The sequence below is a fragment of the Somniosus microcephalus genome, unplaced genomic scaffold, assembly GCF_052327205.1.
Source record: "Somniosus microcephalus isolate GS21.2 unplaced genomic scaffold, FLI_Smic_1.0 unresolved_chr1, whole genome shotgun sequence".
Taxonomy (NCBI): domain Eukaryota; kingdom Metazoa; phylum Chordata; class Chondrichthyes; order Squaliformes; family Somniosidae; genus Somniosus; species Somniosus microcephalus.
Window position 1 is genome coordinate 68,261,176 of NW_028225179.1, and position 21,574 is coordinate 68,282,749.

Here is a 21,574-nt window from a genome sequence, read left to right on the forward strand (position 1 = left end):
GGGATTGCAAGTCATGGTGATAAAGAGGTCAGGTCTGCCATAGTTTCTGACATAGGTCATGGCATCTTGTGTGTGCTCATGCATGTACCTAGGACCTCCAACGAAGGTGGATGGTAGGATGACCATTTGACTAATGTCCTCAGTGTTACCATCATTGGCCACAGCATCTCGCAAGTGTATATAGTCTGTGACTCTCAAATGATTTTGGTTATTCCGGAACCAATTAAGCCGCTCTCCTTCCATTTTTGCATACATGTCAGTGAGGAATTGGTGGAGAAGTCCTCCACACTGAAGCAGGTGGTTTGAAGCAGTTTGTCGTTCCATCAGCCTATATGCATAGAATTCCATGGCAGATACCATCTTTTGCCTTTGGGCTGTAGGTGGCACACCAGTTTTGGGGTCAACATGTGGGATCTTGTTACAGGCATCGTATCCATCTTCCCCATGGCAAAACAAAAGCGGGTATTGCATAGGATCATGTGACCTCTGAAGCTCAGAAATTCTTTTGAGTGGACCACCTCTCATATGCAAGACAATGTTCCGTTGTTCAAATTCTTGGCCCACAATGACAATGGCTACTTCATTGGTGGTAGGGGCATTGAAGCGTTGCTCATGTTCACCTGCAGGAGTTTTGTCAGCTTTGATGACAACTTTGAGGTCTTCATTTGTTGTTTTTTCGATGGCTGTTTTGAAACTCTTTATATATGGGTTTTGCTGATGAAGCATCTCCTGTAACCCAAGCAAAGTTTGAAGCTTGATTTGGTGTTGTTGTGCGGGGTGAACAGCAGCTTCCCTGTGGCGATTGGCTTGCTGCTCGTCATCACCCAAGAAGTAGATTTGGAGAAACTGAGGTCTTTCATTTGGTAGAGGAAGTAGGGAGCCAGCTGTATGGTACACCTGTCCATGAACTTTAAAAGTTGGGCAAAATCCTGATTCATGCACTCTGTTTGCACCAAAAGAGGTCATTGCGAAACAATTGTTGTACTTCCTGATATGAGTGAGTAATTGTCTTGAAGCTGGAGTTCTGCCCAACAGAAGTGAGTGTAGGGGTTCAGGTGGAGCTGGTAGTGGTGGAAGTTTCACCTTTCCTCCATTGCAGCATATCCCATCAATTTCCCTTTCCCACTTCAGAGCGCCACAGTGAGGGCAAATGATGGTCATCCTGCCAATGATGACTGTAGGGTCTGCTTCATAATTGATGGTGGGTTCATAGGAGAAGGCTGCTCTGTGCCAATGATTGCACACTGTTCAGCACCATTCGAGACTCGTCAGATACTGACGCAGTCCGTGTCCATATGCAGCAAGACCTGGACAACATTCAGACTTGGGCTGACAAGTGGCAAGTAACATTTGCACCACACAAGTGCCAGGCAATGACCATCTCCAACAAGCGAGACTCTAACCATCTCCCCTTGACATTCAATGGCATTACCATCGCTGAATCCCCCACTATCAACATCCTGGGAGTTACCATTGATCAGAAACTGAACTGGACCAGTCATATAAATACTATTACGATAGCAAAATACTGCAGATGTTGGAAATCCGAAATAACAACAGAAAATGCTGGAAAAACTCAGCAGGTCAGGCAACATCCGTGGAGAGAAATTTGAGTTGACGTTTCGGGTTTGACCCTTCTTCAAAACTTGAAGAAGGGTCAAACCCGAAACGTCAACTCAAATTTCTCTCCACGGATGTTGCCTGACCTGCTGAGTTTTTCCAGCATTTTCTGTTGTTATTTCATATAAATACTATGGCTACAAGAGCAGGCCAGAGGCTGGGAATTCTGTGGCGAGTGTCTCACCTCCTGACTCCCCAAAGCCTTTTCACCATCTACAAGGCACAAGTCAGGAGTGTGATGGAATACTCTCCACTTGCCTGGATGAGTGCAGCTCCAACAACACTCAAGAAGCTCGACACCATTCAGAATAAAGCAGCCCGCTTGATTGGCATTCCATCCACCACCTTCAACATTCACTTCCTCCACCACCGGCGCACTGTGGCTGCAGTGTGTACCATCTACAAGATGCACTGCAGCAACTCACCAAAGCTCCTTCAACAGCACCTTCCAAACCCGCGACCTCTACCACTTAGAAAGACAAGGGCAGCAGACGCATGGGAACATCACCACCTACAAGTTCCCCTCCAAGCCACACACCATCCTGACTTGGACCTGTATCGCCGGTCCTTCACTGTCGCTGGGCCAAAATCCTGGAACTCCCTTCCTAACAGCATTGTGGGTGTACCTACGCCATATGGACTGCAGCGGTTCAAGAAGGTGGCTCACCACCATCTTCTCAAGGGCAATTAGGGATGGGCACTAAATGCAGGCCTAGCCAGCGACGCCCACGTCCCATCAATGAATAAAAATAAAAAATTTAAAAAATGTCAACTCTGGCAATGGCCATGCGTATAGTGTCGGCCTGACGATGTGCCTGAGTCTGGTCAGGAGTCTCTGAGGCTTTGGCTTGGGTATGTCTCGCCTGGTCAACAGCTTGCCATGCCTGAGTCTGGTCAGGAGTCTCTGAGGCTCTGGCAGTTGCCATTCTGGCTGTGTTGGCAGCTTTACATCCCTCAGATTGTTGAGGAGTCTCAGCTGATCTAGCAGCAGCATTTCTGTCCTGGTTAGCCTGAAGGCGAGCCTGTCTCTGCTCATCAGTTTCAGCAGATCTCCGAGCCTTAACTCGGTGTGCATCAGAAGTGCTGCGTCCAAGTCTGCAACGTTTTTTTGAGCCCATGTTGTTAAGAAAAAAGTACAAATCTATATACAGGAAACTTTGTGCTATCCGGCACCCACGGGACAGAGCTGCTGCCGTTCCCTCAAAACTGCCGTACACTCTAGAGTTATCTGACAACAATCACTGTTGCTTAGCAACAGCTTCTAAACACTTGGGTGTGGCTGCAAGCCTCTGTAGCTAAAGCTGTTGCTATAGCTGCAGACCTTGCAAAGCTTGACTGTTCAAATAAAGCAAAGAAAACAAACAAATAGAATAAAAAATGGCTCCTGATTTTTGCCGGTGGCTCCAGATTGCCAGATAGTTCACCTCCGGATAGCACTGTATATAAATGAGTTTGTCTGTCTGTGTGTATGCGCGCGGTGAAATGAGCAGATTTTGTCCGTTTTTTGTACACTGTCCGAATAATTTTTGTCTGGCCAAAGAATAAATACACCTATGACACTCCCCTAATCATAAGCTTTCTTTTGATATAACATATGTGTAGGTACGCTCTATAACTTTTGAGTTTACCGCACGCATACACACAGACAGACAAACTCATATTTATATGTATATATATACTAGCTGGAGTACCCGGCGTTGCCGATGGAACTGAAGAACCCTCTGAGCCCACCATGTCTTGTTTGGCTGCCAGGCGTAGTACTTAGGCACCTGATGATACAAAAGTGTCTTGGCAAAGTCAATCGTTTGGCACAACTCAAAGAATGCTGTCAGTTTTGTCTTTGGAGGTTCCTCGGCACGTTGCCTGGCATTTACTGGTTGGAAGAAAACCCTTTGTCCATTTTGCAAGTGCACATCCAATTTAGTGGATGTGCACCTTCCCCACTGTCTCTCTCGTCCCCCCGTCTCTCTCTTCCCCCCCGTCTCTCTCTCTCTTCCCCCCAGTCGCTCTCTCTCTTCCCCCCCAGTCGCTCTCTCTCTCCCCCACAGTTGCTCACTCTCTTCCCCCCCAGTCGCTCTCTCTTTCCCCCCAGTCGCTCTCTCTCTTCCCCCCCAGTCGCTCTCTCTCTTCCCCCCCAGTCGCTCTCTCTTTTCCCCCCAGTCGCACTCACTCTTCCCCCCGTCGCTCTCTCTCTTCCCCCCCGTCGCTCTCTCTCTTCCCCCCAGTCGCTCTCTCTTCCCCCCCAGTCGCTCTCTCTTCCCCCCAGTCGCTCTCTCTCTTCCCCCCCGTCGCTCTCTCTCTTCCCCCCAGTCACTCTCTCTTCCCCCCAGTCGCTCTCTCTCTTCCCCCCAGTCGCTCTCTCTCTTCCCCCCCAGTCGCTCTCTCTCTTCCCCCCCAGTCGCTCTCTCTCTTCCCCCCCAGTCGCTCTCTCTCTTCCCCCCCAGTCGCTCTCTCTCTCTTCCAACAACAACATGCCCTCGAAAAAGACTCGGCACCGCCGGGCACTCCAGCTAGTTATCTATATATATAAAAGGATCGATCTGTCTGTCTGTATGTCTGTCTGCCTGTCCTTCCGTCTGTCTGTCAGGCTATACACTCTCAAGTTATAGAGGATACCTACACGTGCGTTACATCAAGAGAAAGCTTACGATTCCTGAACGGTCATAAGCGTATTTACGTTTCGGCGAGACAAACATTGCGCCCGCGGTATCCAAAAAACGTTCAAAATTCTGCTCATTATCCGCTCATTAGCATCGAGTGACATCGAGGTCGGCCAATCGCACGGTCGAGCGACCCGACGGTCGACCAATCGCTGCATGGCGGGGGCGGGTTCGTTGCGCGTGCGGGCAGGCCCTCCTAGAGTCGAGCGACAGGACGATTGACCAATCCTACGCTTCGGTGACATGACGGTCGACCAATCGGTGCATGTGTGGGCGGGCCTTATCGTTCTGAACCGAGGTGAGTGGCCGCCATCTTGATTCCAAACTGTTCATTTCTTTTTCCCGCTTTCTGCGTGTTTCTTTTCAAATCTACATTTCCAGCAAAAAAAAATTGCTTTTATTAAATTGTTTAAAAAAAAAGTTAATTCATTTGTAAATATTTTCTCTAACCTGATGATTCTTTTTCCTACATTTCCCCGTTTTTCTAAGGCCTCAAAGCCTAGGCCTCAAAGCCTGTGCCTCTCCTGCCCAGCCACGCCCGAGCTAGGTAATTGTTGTTGCGTCCATGTATAATAAGACACAGACTGCGGAGAACGGTACAACAGGTGTTTACTCAACGTGGCTCACACTGCAACTGATCTGTACAGATTACTACTCAGTGCTATATACAGGTGTGGTCACTGCCGGTACTGCAGTATACATGAGCTGTAAAAGATAGTTCCCCTTAAAGGTATATACATTACAATTCCTCCCCTTTTAGATTAACAGTACCATAACACTCATTTAACAATTAAATATCAAACTAATTACAATTAACACTTTTAACATGCAACATTAGCTGAAAATAGTCTCTTTATATATTCAGTCTTTGGGGAGGCTTCCTGATCCTTTCTGGATAGCGTCTTTCCCTAGTGTCTTGCTCTTAGTGCGAAGGCGATTCTGGCCCCCTGTCGTCGGTTGGTTCATCAGCTTCCGATGCTACTGTTTCTGGGGTAGATGCGACCTGTACGTCGGGTTCATCACCAGGTACGTATGGGCGAGGCATGGGGTTGACTTGTTCCTGTGACTCAAGGATCTGGTCAGCATGGCATCTCACGATGCTCTCCCCAACGTCCACTGTGTACATTAGTGGGCCCTGCCGTATGCATATCGTTCCTGGCTGCCATTTTTCTGTTCGGCAGTCGCGGGCCAAGACTGGTTGCCCTACATTGAAGCTCCTTGTTGGCTTCTCATGGATGTGCTGGAATTGCTTACTCTCAACATCTCTTCGTACGTTTGGTCTGAGCAAATCCAGGCGAGATCTTAACCTTCGGTTAAAGAACATCATGGCTGGGGCCTGGTTGGTGACTGCATGTGTCACATTCCGGTAGGCGAACAGGAAATTGTCCACCTTGTGCTGCAGCGGAATGTTGTCATTGTACATAGCCTTTATTGCCTTCTTAAAGGTTTGTACGAACCTCTCAGCCAATCCATTTGTGGCTGGATGATACGAGGCGGATGTGTAATGCCTTACCCCATTCTTTTTCAAGAACCTCCGGAACTCTTCAGACACAAACTGTGGTCCGTTGTCGGAGCAAATCTGTTCTGGCAAGCCATTCCTGGCAAGAATGGTCCGTAGGACTGCAATAGTTTTCTCTGTGGTGGTGGAGAACATTTTGATGATCTCAGGCCATTTCGAGTGCGCATCCACGGCTATTAAAAACATTGAGTCCATGAATGGACCAGCAAAATCAATATGCACCCGTTGCCATGGAGATGAGGGCCACTCCCATGGGTGTAGAGGGGCCTGTGGTGGTGCATTTTGGACTTTCTGGCATCCTGAGCAGCTCTTGGTCAGGTCCTCGATTTGTTTATCGATTCCCAGCCACCACACATAAGCCCTGACTAGGCTTTTCATTATTACCCCTCCCAGATGACCCTCATGAAGCTCATTGAACACTCTATCCCTTAACTTGGGTGGAATTGCCACTCGGGATCCACACATCAAGGTCCCCCGGCACACTGACAGCTGTTCTCTCCTTGTCGAGAATGCTGGCAACAGTGAGTCGCCATGTGCTGGCCATCCCTTCACCGTCAAATCATATACCCGAGACAGTGTCGGGTCATTTCGGGTTTCCTTTTCGATACAAGCGTTAGTTACCGGTAGGTATTCAACTATAGTCGAATGGAATATTTCGACAGGATCCACTGCTGGTGCTTCCTCTGCAGTAGGCAGTGGCAGGCGTGATAGCCCATCAGCATTTCCATGCTGTTTCGTGCCCTTATATTCAATCTCATAGTGGTGCGCCACTAGAAAAAGTGATCATCTTTGTAGTCGTTGCGCAGTCATCACCGGAGCGCCCTTCTTCAGATTAAAAATGGAGACAAGAGGCTGGTGATTAGTCAGCAAGGTGAATTTCTGCCCGTGCAGATAGTGATTGAACGTTTTCACTCCCCACACTAGGCTGAGGGCCTCCCTGTCAATCTGGGCGTAGTTACGCTCGGCTGAGGTTATTGATCGTGACGCAAAGGCTATTGGCCTCTCTGAGCCGTCCGAGAATTTGTGCGACAGCACCGCTCCAATGCCGTAGGGTGACGCATCACATGCCAACCGAATTGGTAATGCCAGGTTGTAATGGGCCAATACCTCTTTCGATGTGATTAGTGTTTTGCTCTTCTGGAAAGCTCATCTACATTCGTCACTCCACTTCCATGGCACCCCAGTTTGCAGTAGGGTGTTCAGTGGGTGTAGTAGTGTAGACAAATTTGGCAAGAACTTATGGTAATAGTTTACCAGCCCGAGGAACGACCTCAGTTGTGACACATTTTCCGGTGCTGGAGCCTTGACTACTGCCTCAATCTTCTCTGGGGACTTATGTAACCCCTCTTTATCGATAACGTGGCCACAATACGAGATCTGTTTTCTAAAAAACTCGCATTTGGGGCGGTTAGCTCGGAGCCCATATTCCTGCAATCTAGTGAGCACCTGCTCCAGGTTGGCAAGGTGATCACTGTCATTTTCGCCTGTGACCAGGATGCCATCCAAATAACACTGGGTCCCTGGGATCCCTTGCAGGACTTTTTCCATTGCCCTCTGCCAAATAGCCGGAGCTGATGCTACCCCGAATACCAGCCGGTTGTATTGGTAGAGACCTTTATGGGTGTAGTGTATGTACCCGTCTACCTTTAAGGGAACGATTGAGTGTAACCGTTCACCTTTAAGAGAACTACTTTAGGTGTGGCACTATTTGATTGGCTTCTGTATACGGTAATACCGACAGTGACCACACCAGTATATAAGTGATGTTACAGGATAACTAGGGCAGATTCGTCCTGACCTCTGAATAGTAAAGACCTGTTTGTTTGTACTTCAAAAGTCTGTGTATTTATTTACTGCACAACCCACAGACTTTACAGTGGCGACGAGTCCGATCGTACCCTGCGGCAAGAATAGCAAAGTAACAAAGAGCGTCGAAGAGAGGCAACCGCCCTCGTCGTGCTACCAAAAGAAAACACGAGGCTACAACAACAGAAAGTGTGGTACTTTACAGAAGCTGGAAGACTAGCAACAAAAGCTTCATCAGCAACAGGCACTGATTACCCTGCTACCACGGTGTGGAGTGAGCCAACCAGCAAGAAACAAGGCGGCCGAAGAGACTGTGAGTAGGGGAAGGGGTAGAAGTATCCGGAGGAGAAGGGCAGAGCACTCGACCTCGGTCGAGGGGGAGCTGTACCGGCCAAAAGTCGGGTCCAACGGTGTCGGGTGACAGCCGGACCGCGATCGGCGGGAAAAATCCGGGCAGCGACCGCAGCCACGAAGCGCTGAGCCTGCGAGTAGGCGCGGGAGGAGAAACCCAGCCGCAGCCGGGGAGGGAAACACCGGTCTGCGAGAGGGCTGGGGAGGCGAACGGGAACCGTGCGGGTGAGAGCCGGGTGCGGAGTGAGAGACTGCGAGGAGCCAGTCCAGCAGCTGAGCTGTTCTCCACCAACGGGGCACTCAGAGCCGGCAAAACCGAACGTGCGGGAGTGGGAGAGCGAACAGCAGCCGAGAACGGGGAGAGAGACTGCGCGAGAGCCAGTCCAGCGGCTGAACTGTTCTCCACCTACGGAGTACCCAGAGCCGGTAGAACCGAACGTGCGGGAAAGGGAGAGATAGAGCCGAGCACGGGGAGAGAGAGACTGCGCGAGGGCCAGTCCAGCGGCTGAACTGTCCTCCGTTAACGGGGTGTACCCAGAGCCGGTAGAACCGAACGTGCGGGAGAGGGAGAGACAGAGCCGAGCACGGGGAGAAAGAGACGCGCGAGAGCCAGTCCAGCGGCTGAACTGTCCTCCGTTAACGGGGTGTACCCAGCGCCGGTAGAGCCGTGCGGGCGGGAGGAAAAGACAGAGCCGAGTAAGGGGAGCTGAGCGAGAGCCAGCCCAGCGGCTGAACCGGTCCGCTGTGGGGAAAGCGTACCCCCTACACCAGGGAGAAACGCGGAAAGTCGCCATTAGGCGGAGAAGACGACAGAGGCGGGAAACCGCCATTGAAGTGGGCGGGGAGAGAAAGGAAGAGCGGGAAACCGCCATTTTCGCGGGAAAAGAACCGCCATCTTAACTGCCATTGAAGTGGGCAGAGAGAGAGAGAGAGAGAGAGAAGGGAAGAGCGGGAAACCGCCATTTTCGCAGGAAAACCGCCATTTTAGAAAAAAGAAGATAATAAATAATACTTAAAGAAATACTGTGCTGCTTCAAAGAAAGAAAGATGCCTAAGCGAGGGAATATTAACGATTTTAATTCTGAAATAGAAGACTGGGCCACGTACGTGGAATGCATAGAGATCTATTGCGAAGCCAACAAAATAGAGGAAGACGACAAGGCGATAACATTGCTAAACTCGATGGGGGCAAAAACATATGGGCTCTTGAAGCATCTAATAGCACCAGCTAAACCAGCGGATCAGACCTTCGAAGAGATTGTGGCTGTGCTGAAGGACCACTTGAACCCTACACCGTTGATGCTGGCTGAGCGATTCAAATTCTACGCAAGAACGCAGTGGAAAGACGAAAACAATGCGGAATACTTGGTCGAACTGCGTAGGCTCGCGAAATACTGCCAGTTTGGAGGGAATCTGACAGAGGCACTGCGGGACAAGTTCGTATGCGGATTGTCCAAAGAAGGAACGCAGAAGCGACTACTGGAAGAAAACGACCTCACACTGGACAGGGCTGTCCTCATAGCTGCATCACACGAAGCCGCAGCGAAAGGAACGGCCGAAATGCAGCTAAAGGCGGCGGCACTCGGGGTGGACCAAATTACTTCGAGCACAACAAAATGCTACCGTTGTGGGAAGACCACACACGACCAGAATCACTGCTGGTTTAAGAACCAAGAGTGTCGGAAATGTGGCAAACTGGGTCACATCGCGAAGGTATGCAGGTCCGGGAAAAAGACCAACAATCAACGGAAGCCACCACAAGAAAAGTACAACAAGGTACACAAGGTGGCTGAAAAGAGTTCAGACGAACAGAATTCAGACTCAGACCCAAACAACCAGGAGCTGGGTAGTCTGAAGATCCACAATGTGGGGAAAGAAACTGATCTACAAACGATTTGGGTCGTACTAAAAATAGCTGGAGTCCAAGTACGAATGGAGCTGGACACTGGATCAGCTCTATCAGTCATCAACCGAAGGGACTACCACCGGCTATTCTCTCACATACCTTTGAGAAATACCAAGTTCGTATTACAGACATACACGGGGCATAATGTATACCCCATGGGGAAAATAAGAGTCAAGGGGGAGGAGCAGCAGCGGAGGAGGTGAGGAGCCCGGTTTAAAAACCGGCGCCAAAGGCAGAGGCCCGACCAGTTCGGGGGAGGAGCAGCAGCGGAGGAGGTGAGGAGCCCGGTTTAAAAACCGGCGCCAAAGGCAGAGGCCCGACCAGTTCGGGGGAGGAGCAGCAGCGGAGGAGGTGAGGAGCCCGGTTTAAAAACCGGCGCCAAAGGCAGAGGCCCGACCAGTTCGGGGGAGGAGCAGCAGCCCAGGAGCGGAGCGGAGAGGCAGCAGTCGGCGAGACTCGGGGCCATTTAAAAAACAGCTGAGGCGGAAGTCCAGCTCTTGAGCTTTTTTTCAGAAGCGGACCTGGTGGGAAGCACCCAGGTGAAAGGTATTTAAGGAGGGTGGTGGCTTAAACCCGAGTTCCTACAGAGTAGGAACCCCCACCGCCCCCCTCCTCTAACCTAGTAGTCTTTTAGCAGCTGTCTAAAAACAGAGGTCACAAATTTTTTGGTCTCAGTTTCTTTTCAGCAGGGCAGGAACCGGGAGGAGCGGGAAGTCGGCGTAGGACCAAGGGGACAAGACCGGGAAGTCAGTGAAAGACCAGGGAGGTAAGACTAACTGGTAAGTACTTTCCTCAAACCTTCCTAGAAAGTAAAACCAAAACTAGTGGGATTTGGTTAGTTTAAAAAGGAATAAGAGGAGTACAGTATACATTGGTCTAAGTAAGCTTCGGGAAAACAAAAGTCGATAAATAAACTAAAACTAGAAAATTAAAAAGTAATATAAGGGTTAAGTCATGGCAGTAGAGCTCGGACCTGTGTCATGCTCCTCCTGTAACATGTGGGAAATCAGGGACGCTTCCTGTGTCCCTGACGACTATGTGTGCGGGAAGTGTGTCCAGCTGCAGCTCATGTGGGACCGCATGACGGCCCTTGAGCTGCAGATGGACTCACTTTGGAGCATCCACGATTCTGAGAGGGGTGTGGATAGCACATTTAGTGAGTTGGTCACACCGCAGGTTAAGGCCAGCGTAGACAGTACATGGGTGACCAAAAGGCAGAGCAAGGGCAGGAAGGTAGTGCAGAAATCCCCTGGGGTTGTCTCCCTTAGCAACAGGTTCACCGTCTTAGGTACTGTTGTCGGGGGGGGTGACGCATCGGGGGAAGGCACCAGCAGCCAGGCTCATGGCACCATGACTGGCTCTGTTGCAAAGAAGGGAGGGAAAAAGAGTGGCAGGGCTATAGTAATAGGGGATTCGATTGTAAGGGGAATAGATAGGGGTTTCTGTGGTCGCGACCGAGACTCCAGGATGGTATGTTGCCTCCCTGGTGCAAGGGTCAAGGATGTCTCGGCGCGGGTGCAGAACATTCTGGAGGGGGAGGGGGAACAGCCAGTTGTCGTGATACATGTTGGTACCAACGACGTAGCTAAAAAAAGGGAAGAGGTCCTACAAGTAGAATTTAGGGAGTTAGGAGCCAAGCTAAAAAGTAGGACCTCGAAGGTAGTAATCTCTGGATTACTACCAGTGCCACGTGCTAGTAAGAGTACAGAGAACAGGATAGTTAGGCTAAATACGTGGCTTGAGCAGTGGTGTAAGAGGGAGGGTTTTAAATTTTTGAGGCATTGGAACCAGTTTTGTGGTAGGTGTGACCTATACAAAAGGGACGGTCTACACCTGTGCAGAGATGGAACTGATGTTCTCGGGGTAATTTTTGATAAAGCAGTTCGGGAGCATTTAAACTAGTATGGCAGGGGGCTAGAAACCTATGTAGTGAAATAGAGGAAAGTGAAAGGCAGACAGAAATAAATGGTAAAAGGGTGAGGAACAAAAAACAAAGGGCCAAACTAATTCATAAAAAATGTGAGCATAAAAAAAGCCTGAGGGTTTTATACCTTAATGCGAGAAGCATCAGGAACAAGGTAGATGAATTAGCTGTGGAAATAGAGGTTAATAATTATGATCTAATTGGGATTACGGAAACATGGTTGCAGGGTGAGCAGGGCTGGGAGCTTAACATACAGGGGTATTCAGTATTTAGGAAGGATCGACAAAAAAGAAAGGGAGGAGGGGTAGCATTGCTAGTAAAAGAGGGGATAAATGCAATTGAAAAGAAGGATATTAACTCAGTTAATACAGAATCTATATGGGTGGAGCTAAGAAATAGCGAGGGGCGAAAAACATTAATAGGAGTGGTATATAGGCCTCCAAATAGTAAAATAGAGGTTAGGGAGGGCATCACGAGGGAAATTAGAGAAGCGTGCAATAAGAGCACAGCTGTCATCATAGGTGACTTTAACTTACATATAGATTGGACTAGCCTAATCAGTAAAAATAATGAGGAGGAGGAATTCCTTGAGTGTTTAAGGGATGGTTATCTGGATCAATATGTCGAGGAACCAACTCGGGAACAGGCTATATTGGACTGGGTACTGTGCAATGAGAAGGGACTAATCAGTAATCTTGTTGTACGGGGACCCTTGGGTCAGAGCGATCATAACATGATCGATTTCTCACTCGAAATGGAGAGCGAAGAAATTGACTCAGAGACTAAGGTCCTGAATTTAAACAAGGGGAATTATGATGCCATGAGACGGGAACTGAGTAGGTCTGATTGGACAACGTTCCTGGGAGGACTGGAGGTAGATAAACAATGGCAAACATTTAAAGATAGAATGACAAAATTGCAAAAATTGTTTATACCAATCTGGCATAAAAGGAAATCTAAAAAGGTGACTCAACCGTGGATAACAGGGGAAATTAGAGACAGCATAAAATCCAAAGATAGGGCGTATAAAATAGCCAAAAAAAGCGCCAGAGCGGAAGATTGGGAACAGTTTAAGATAGAGCAAAGGAGGGCAAAGGGCATGATCAAGAGGGGCAAAATAGCTTACGAAAACAAGCTGGCGGAAAATATAAAAACTAACTCCAAAAGCTTTTATAAATATATCAAAAGGAAAAGACTGGTGAAAACCAAAGTTGGTCCATTGCAGTCAGATACGGGGGAATATATAATGGGAAATAAGGAAATGGCAGATCAACTAAATGCATACTTTGGGTCAGTCTTTACGAAGGAAGACACAAAAAACCTCCCTGGGATATCGGGAAAAATAGGGACATTGGCAAAGGAGGAACTGACGCAAATCAATATCTCTAAGGATATGGTGTTAAGGAAGCTAAATGGATTGAAGGTGGACAAATCCCCAGGGCCTGATAACATGCATCCTAGGGTACTGAAGGAGGTGGCCCTAGAGATAGCGGATGCACTAAGGATGATTTTTCAGAATTCATTAGACTCGGGAACAGTGCCGATGGATTGGAGGGTAGCTAACGTTACCCCACTATTCAAAAAGGGGGGTAGGGAAAAAGCAGGTAATTACAGACCTGTAAGCCTTACATCAGTTGTGGGCAAAATGCTGGAGTCCATCATTAAGGATGAAATAGCGGAGCACTTAGCAAATGGGGACAGGATAGGACAGAGTCAACATGGATTTACAAAGGGTAAATCGTGCTTGACTAATCTATTGGAATTTTTTGAGGGAGTAACTGGTAGAATAGATGGGGGAGAGCCAGTAGATGTGGTGTACCTGGACTTCCAAAAGGCCTTCGATAAGGTCCCACATAAAAGATTAGCATGGAAAATTGAGGCTCATGGGATAAAGGGGAAAGTTTTGGCGTGGATAGGGAACTGGCTGTCAGATAGAAAACAGAGAGTTGGAATAAACGGCTCATTTTCTGAATGGCAGGCAGTAACAAGTGGGGTACCACAGGGATCTGTCCTGGGCCCCCAGCTGTTCACAATTTACATTAATGACCTGGATCAGGGAGTCGGATGCAGCATTTCCAAATTTGCAGACGACACTAAACTAGGAGGGGGGGTGGGCTCAGAGGAAGAGACCAGGAAGCTCCAGAGCGATTTGGACAGACTGGGCGATTGGGCGGATAAATGGCAGATGCACTATAATGTGGACAAGTGCGAAGTTATCCACCTTGGGTGCAGGAACGGGAGGGCAAATTATTATTTAAATGGCAATAGATTGGGAGAGGGGGAAGTACAGAGAGACCTGGGTGTTCTTGTACACCAGTCACTGAAGGCGAGCATGCAGGTGCAACAGGCGGTCAAGAAGGCAAACGGTATGCTGGCCTTCATAGCAAAAGGGTTAGAATACAGGAACAGGGATACCTTGCTGCAGCTGTACAGGGCACTGGTGAGACCACACCTCGAGTACTGTGTACAGTTTTGGTCGCCTCATCTGAGGAAGGATGTTCTTGCCATGGAGGGGGTGCAGCGGCGATTCACCAGGCTGATACCAGGAATGGCGGGAATGACCTATGAGGAGAGACTATGTAGTTTAGGGATGTACACACTGGAGTTTAGAAGATTGAGAGGGGACCTCATAGAAGTGTATAAAATTCTGACAGGTCTAGACAGACTGGATGCAGAAGGAATGTTTCCCTTGGCGGGTGAGAACAGAACTAGAGGACATAATTTAAGGATAAGGGCTAAACCATTTAGGACAGAGATGAGGGGGAATTTCTTCACTCAGAGAGTGGTGAACCTGTGGAACTCATTGCCACAGAGGGCAGTGTACGCCAGCTCATTAAATATATTTAAGAGGGAATTAGATATATTTCTACGGGCAAAAGGGGTTAAGGGTTACGGAGAGAAGGCGGGGACGGGATACTGAATTAAAGGATCAGCCATGATCTCATCGAATGGCGGAGCAGGCACGAAGGGCCGAATGGCCTACTCCTGCTCCTATCTCCTATCTTCTATAAGGTGAGAGATAGAGGGAAAGAACACACAAGAATGAATTTGTACGTATTACCTGAGGGAGGACCACCACTTCTAGGACGGGAGTGGATTAAGAAAATAGACATGGAATGGCACTACCTAAAAGCCATAATGAAGGAGGATTCAGTGCAAGCTATCAGCTCAGATTCTGAGATGGATGACGATAAGACCAATTCAAATATGCATGACAAGGCTAAAGGGGACTTGCCGACGATGGGGAAGGAAACAAAGACATGCAGAAAGACTTATGTCACCAAGAAGAATAAAGTTACAGAGCAGAACTCCAGGTTGACAGAGAATTCTGAGCCTGTTCAAGCTAAGGATTCATCCACGATGGAAGAACACCGAGCTCGGACTCAAACTTATGTCAAAGTACGACAACAATTAGAACAGTGGAGTGACCGTCTCGTACAAGAGATGAAAAATATGGAAAAGTTCTGGGACACTGAATGGGAGAACCTGGAAAGACAACAGAGACAGCTAGCTCGAGAAAAGAGCGACCATAGAGCCATCGTGGCCAAGTACCGATCACATCTCCCTGAATCTGTTCAGGAACTAGACTATTTACAGAACGACCTAAAGGAAGAGGAATCTTCAGGAAGCCAGGATTTTATCCCAGTTCATCTCTACGACTCGTTGCAAGCAGAGTGTAACAAGTTGAAGGAACAGTATGAACGGGCCCAGACTACAATCCTGGAAGGGGTTAACTCGGCAACCTCCGAAAAGCTAGTTTTAGTGAAAGCATATGAACAACTAAAGTTTGAACATGAGTGAGAATTACAAAGGCTGCAGGAAATGTTTGATGAGCTCCAGGCCAAGACAGACTCATCGGTAGAGATTCCATCCATAGATGGAAAATTAGAGGTGGAAGACATAGCAGAACGTGAAATTCAAGATGTCCAAGAACTCGTTAAATTATTGAAGGAAACCCAAGACAAATATAAGGCGGCAATGGCAGAGGTCCAACAACTTGAAGAACATATTCAACTAGGAATCCGGGCAGTGGAAGGAAAGGCCAATGGAAGGAACACAGAGACTGTAGGAATGGCCCCTGATCAGGAGTTAGAGAACACCAAGGCGCAATTTCTTCGAGCGCTTAAAACCAAGGACCGGAGGAAAGGGAGGTGAAAACATTGGAGGGAAAGGTGGATGAAATGGAGAAGGCGCTAATCCACAGTGTCCCCGTAGAAGAGTTAACGGCCAGCCAACTCTTATACACGCTGAGGGACAAGACTCCAAAATGGGAACACGAGTTTCAGGTTTCAAAGGGAAAGAATTCGGAGCTTCCAAAAGTCACGGAGAGAGCTGAGGGGGCAACACAGCTTGCACATGGATGTCAAAAGTATGCTGAATCACGTCAAGGGGAACAGAAGAATGCGGAAACAGCTACTTCAGTAGAAGGATTAAATAGCCTGATAACGGAATCCCCGATGGAAGGGAAGGTATTGAACTCACAAATGAGGCCAGGCGTGAAGGAATGGCAGACATCCCAGGAAGAGCGGGATGAATATGAATGCTTGAAGAAGTCTTTTCAAGAAAGATGGTCAGAGAAGGAACCACCGTCGGCTAACGTCCAGTTGGATAAGAAGGAAGTAGAAGGGCCCCTCACTGGCCTAACTCAGGACGACCCCGAATACTATCATGACCTATTGAGTGACACTGAATATTACGAGGATCTGGTCTGCCCAGTTTGTGATGAAAACTCCCAAAGTACAGAAATCCGCATGAAGCACTTAAGGTCTAATGAACATAGAGAGTTGGTGGCGCTACAGATGGCCGCAGAGAAAGGAGCTCCGAGAGTTTCAAAAAGGCAGAAAAGAAAAAGAAGCAGGAGATAATAACTGTCTAAAATACTATCATCTCAGGCGGGACACCATGAAAGGAGCTAAATTAGTTGAAAACCCGAAAATTATCAAGACAGCCAGTTGGTTGTAAAAGTCCGCACTGCTGGTTCAACAGGACGGAAGGTCAAGCTGTTACGTTAAGAAAAAGGCTATGGAGGAGTCACGCTAGCCATGTGAACCGGCTACACCATAGAGATGCTGTTCGGAATGAGTCAAGATCAGAGACTGAATCTATGAACTGTTTCCGCAGAGACTGAACCTGTGAACTGTTCCCACCGAAAGTATATCTGTAAACTGTTTTATATGACGTTGACTCCACCGGAATCATCTCTGTAAATTGTTTGTTCTCCACCGAGAGTATATCTGTAAATTGTTATGTGAAGTTGAAGATATGTATGTTTAACGGGGACCCTGTAAGTAATAAGCTAAAAAGGGAGGATTGTAGTGTATGTACCCGTCTACCTTTAAGGGAACGATTGAGTGTAACCGTTTACCTTTAAGAGAACTACTTTAGGTGTGGCACTATTTGATTGGCTTCTGTATACGGTAATACCGACAGTGACCACACCAGTATATAAGTGATGTTACAGGATAACTAGGGCAGATTCACCCTGACCTCTGAATAGTAAAGACCTGTTTGTTTGTACTTCAAAAGTCTCTGTATTTATTTACTGCACAACCCACAGACTTTACAATGGGTGTTGATTGTGAGGCATTTTTTTGATGCTTCTTCTACCTCCATTTGCAGATACGCCTAGGCTCGATCAATCTTAGTGAAGCGTTTCCCTCCAGATAGCGAGGCGAAAATATCTTCAATCCGCGGAAGTGGATATTGTACGGTGTGAAGGACCGGGTTCACTGTTACCTTAAAGTCCCCACAGATGCGAACCTTCCTTGGTTCCCCAGGCGTGCTGCTCAATGACTTTTTCATCACAGGGACGATGGGTGTAGCCCACTCGCTCCAGTCTACCTTGGACAGTACACCTGAACGTTGCAGACTCTCCAGCTCTGCTTTGACGGCTGGGCGGATCGCATAAGGTACCGGTCTGGCCTTAAAAAATTTTGGGCTTGCGTTTTCTTCAATTTTAATCGTCGCTGTCATGCCTTTTAGTGTTCCGAGTCCTTGCTGGAACACTTCTTTCGCGTCAGTTAGGATCTTTGACAGTCGCCCAGGTGTGATGTCGTCATCCTTTTTGTCAGCCACAGTCAGTGCCTGTATGGAATGCCAATCCAGTTGTATTTTCCGGATCCATTCACGTCTCAGTAATGGTGGTCTTCCATCTTGCAATACATACAGGTCTAGTTTTGGTGTTTCCTTACCGTTATATATAACGGTCACCCTTATTTTTCCTTTGGGGTAGACTTTTTGCCCCGTGTACGTCTTCAAAATAATTTTTGTGTCTCTCAAGGGTATGTGTGAGAATAGCCGCTTGTAGTCCCGTCGGTTTATGACTGTCAGGGCTGATCCTGTGTCCAATTCCATCTTTACCTGGACTCCTGCTAACTTGAGAGTGATCCAAATGGTTCGGTGATCCTCCGTTGTGATCACATTATGTAGTTTCAGACAACTCAGTTCCCTGCTTTCGGAGTCGTTATCACTCTTTTGTTCGTCTGAACTATTCTCCGTCATCTTATGTACCTTCTTGTACTTTCCTTTGGTAGGTTTCTTATTGCTGGTTTTCTTTCCCGACCTGCAGACTCATGCTATGTGTCCTACTTTTCCACACTGTCTGCACACTTTGTCTTTGAACCAGCAATCATTCTGGTCATGTGTTGTTCTGCCGCAGCGATAGCACTTCTCTGTTCCATATGACATTTCGTTTGTGCCATATTCTTGCAGTCTCTGTTGTATCTCTGCAGCGCCCCGTGCTGCTGCTTCATATGATACCGCAATGCTGAAAGCCTTTTCCAGCATAAGGTTCTTTTCAGATAAAAGCCGTTTCTGGATTCCTTCACTTTGAAGCCCACACACAAACTTGTCCCTTAAGGTATCTGCCAGTCCCGCTCCAAACTGGCAGTGTTTCGATAGTTTGCGCAGTTCTGTTAAATAATAAGCATTGCTTTCATCCTTATGCTGGTTCCGTTTGTGAAACTTGAATCTTTCTGCTATCAGCAGCGGTGTGGGGTTTAAATGTTCCTTTAGTATCGTTACTATGTCTTCAAAACTCTTTTCCATTGGCTTCGTTGGGGTTACTAGATTTCGTAATAAACCATACGTTTTTGCACCCATTAAATTTAACAATACCGACGCTGTCTTGTCATCTGACACCTCATTTGCCTTGCAGTACACCTCTATTCGTTCGACATATGTAGTCCAATCTTCGACTTCATTGTCAAATGCGGTGATACTGCCACACTTCGGCATTTTGGGTGTAGTTTAAAATGGCGTCTCCCAATGGCTTAAAATTGCGTCTCCCGCGCTTTCCTTCCTCCCCCGCTGCTGCCAACGCCACTCCCGGTGGTTCTCGTGGCAATGGCGGCACACTGTAGGTTTCGCGCACTTCTCCTGCGCTGCTGCCAACGCCGCTCTCGGAGGTCCTCGTGGCAATGGCGGTGCCTCGCGGGTTTCTGCGCATCTCTCTCTCCCTCTCTCCGACGCTGCTTGGCCCCTGAACACTGGCTGCGCCCTTTGCGCTCTGCCCTCTCTCTCTCTCCCCCGTTGACGCTGCTCAGCCCTTTGCTGTGCCGCTCGGTCGGGCTCTAGCCCGCCGCTGTCTGGGAAGGGTCTGCGCACTACCTGTTGCCAGCCCATTTCGCTGGACCACCTCGACTGGAAAGCCAAGCCTGGCTCTCGACAGCTTCCCCCGCAATTCTCGAGTCTCTGCTGGATGACTGGGCGGTTGCCCGTGGTCGACGCCCGAGTCTCTGGCCTTGACCTCCAATCCACTGATCTCCAGGAATGAATCCCCGCGAGGTGATGCAGAGTTGCAGGTAGTTTCGAACCTGCCTCGTCACCAATGTTGCGTCCGTGTATAATAAGACACAGACTGCGGAGAACGGTACAACAGGTGTTTACTCAACGTGGCTCACACTGCAACTGATCTGTACAGATTACTACTCAGTGCTATATACAGGTGTGGTCACTGCCGGCACTGCAGTATACATGGGCTGTAAAAGATAGTTTTCCTTAAAGGTATATACATTACAATTGTCCCACGGCTTGTGGTAAGCTGTTCCACCACCCCCGTCTCCCCCGTCACGTTACCCGGGGCAATGGCGTCGGCCGCGAGTGACACGGGACAGGTACAGGGTGCACGCGCAGCAGGGGACGCACAGAGCGTGGGAAGCCAGCAGGTCAAATGCGGCGTCTCTCTCTCTTCCCCGCTCGGCGGTCTTGAAGCCGGCTCGGGCGGGGCTCGGAGAGCGGGAAGGGTTACCCCGGCAACCGGGCCCGCCGGACGTCTCTCACAGCCGCAATCGGCGGTCTTGAAGCCAGCTCGGGAGGGCGGGGCCATGTCAGTGCGTGGGGTGGCGCGGAGCTCCACGGGGCCATCGCCGGCGCTGGGCTCGGGTGCTTTGTGGCCTGCGGCCGAACGGCAGCTGCGGAGCTCGAGCTGACCGGGGCGCTGGACTCGGGCCATGTCAGTGCGGGTGTTCGCCTCGGCCAATGGCATCAGGGTGACGGCCGAGGCCGCCAAAAGCGTCCAAGGGAACACGTTCATTCAGGTGCCGAGGCCCAAGCCCCGGGGCGGAAGAGGGATTGGAGTGGGGGATGAGGGCTCGGGCAGGGGAGAGGGAGGGGGCAGAGGGAGGAGGGAGAGGGAGGAGGGAGAGAGAGAGAGGGGGAGAGAGAGGGAGGAGGAGGGGAGAGGGGAAGGGGAGAGGGAGGAAGGGGGAGGGAGGAGGGGAGGGGGGGGAGAGGGAGGGGGAGGAGGGGGGAGGGGGAGGGGAGAGGGAAGGGGATGGAGGGGTAGGGAGGAGGGGAGGGAGGAGGGGAAGAGGGAGGAGGGGGAAGAGGTAGGAGGGGGGGAAGAGGTAGGAGGGGGAGGGCGGGAAGAGGTAGGAGAGGGAGGAGGGGAAGAGGGAGGAGGGGGGCAAGAGGGGGGAGGGAGGAGGGGTTTTCATCAATTAGGGGCATTTCCTAATTAAGAAAAAGTCACAGAAACGGATACAGATTTATTGGCATCATTCGAACAACCAGCAAAGATTCAGCATCAAACTATGTCTGAGTTTTTGCTTCACACAGGCGGTCAGAAGCTGCAACGTAAGACTTCAAGCATTACTAACTACACCCTGGATCCCAAATATTAACCAGAATTATATTCAATGTTAGAAGTATTTTAAACTACATAAAATTTAAATGTGGAACGAGTAACAGTATTTTGAAATTATTAAATCGCAGATTAAAAGCCTTAAGAAAGTGGCTCCTGATTCCTCCGGTCAGAGGGTAGCTGGCTTCATTGTCCTATAACACAGTCATCGCAATATAACCCATGGTCACCGCGGCTGGGCTCTAAGTCCAAGCCCTTCCCCGCGGTCTCAACCGTCCCGCCGACCTCACAAAATGGCGGCCGCCCTCCACCCACCGGGCTCTGAGTCCAGCCCCTTCCCTCACTCTCACCTTCCCTCTCTCTCTCTGTCTCTCTCCTTCCCTCTCTCTCTTTCTCTCCTTCCCCCCAGTCTCTCTCTCTCTCTCCTTCCCCCAGTCTCTCTCTCTCTCTCTCTCTCCTGCCCCCCAGTCTCTCTCTCGCTCTCTCCTTCCCCCCAGTCTCTCTCTCGCTCTCTCCTTCCCCCAGTCTCTCTCTCGCTCTCCTCCTTCCCCAAGTCTCTCTCTCTCTCTCTTTCCCCAGTCGCTCTCTCTCTTCCCCCAGTCGCTTTCTCTCTCTCTTCCAACAACAACATGCTCTCGGAAAAGCCTCGGCACCGCCGGGCACTCCAGCTAGTCTATATATATAAAAGGATCAATCTGTCTGTCTG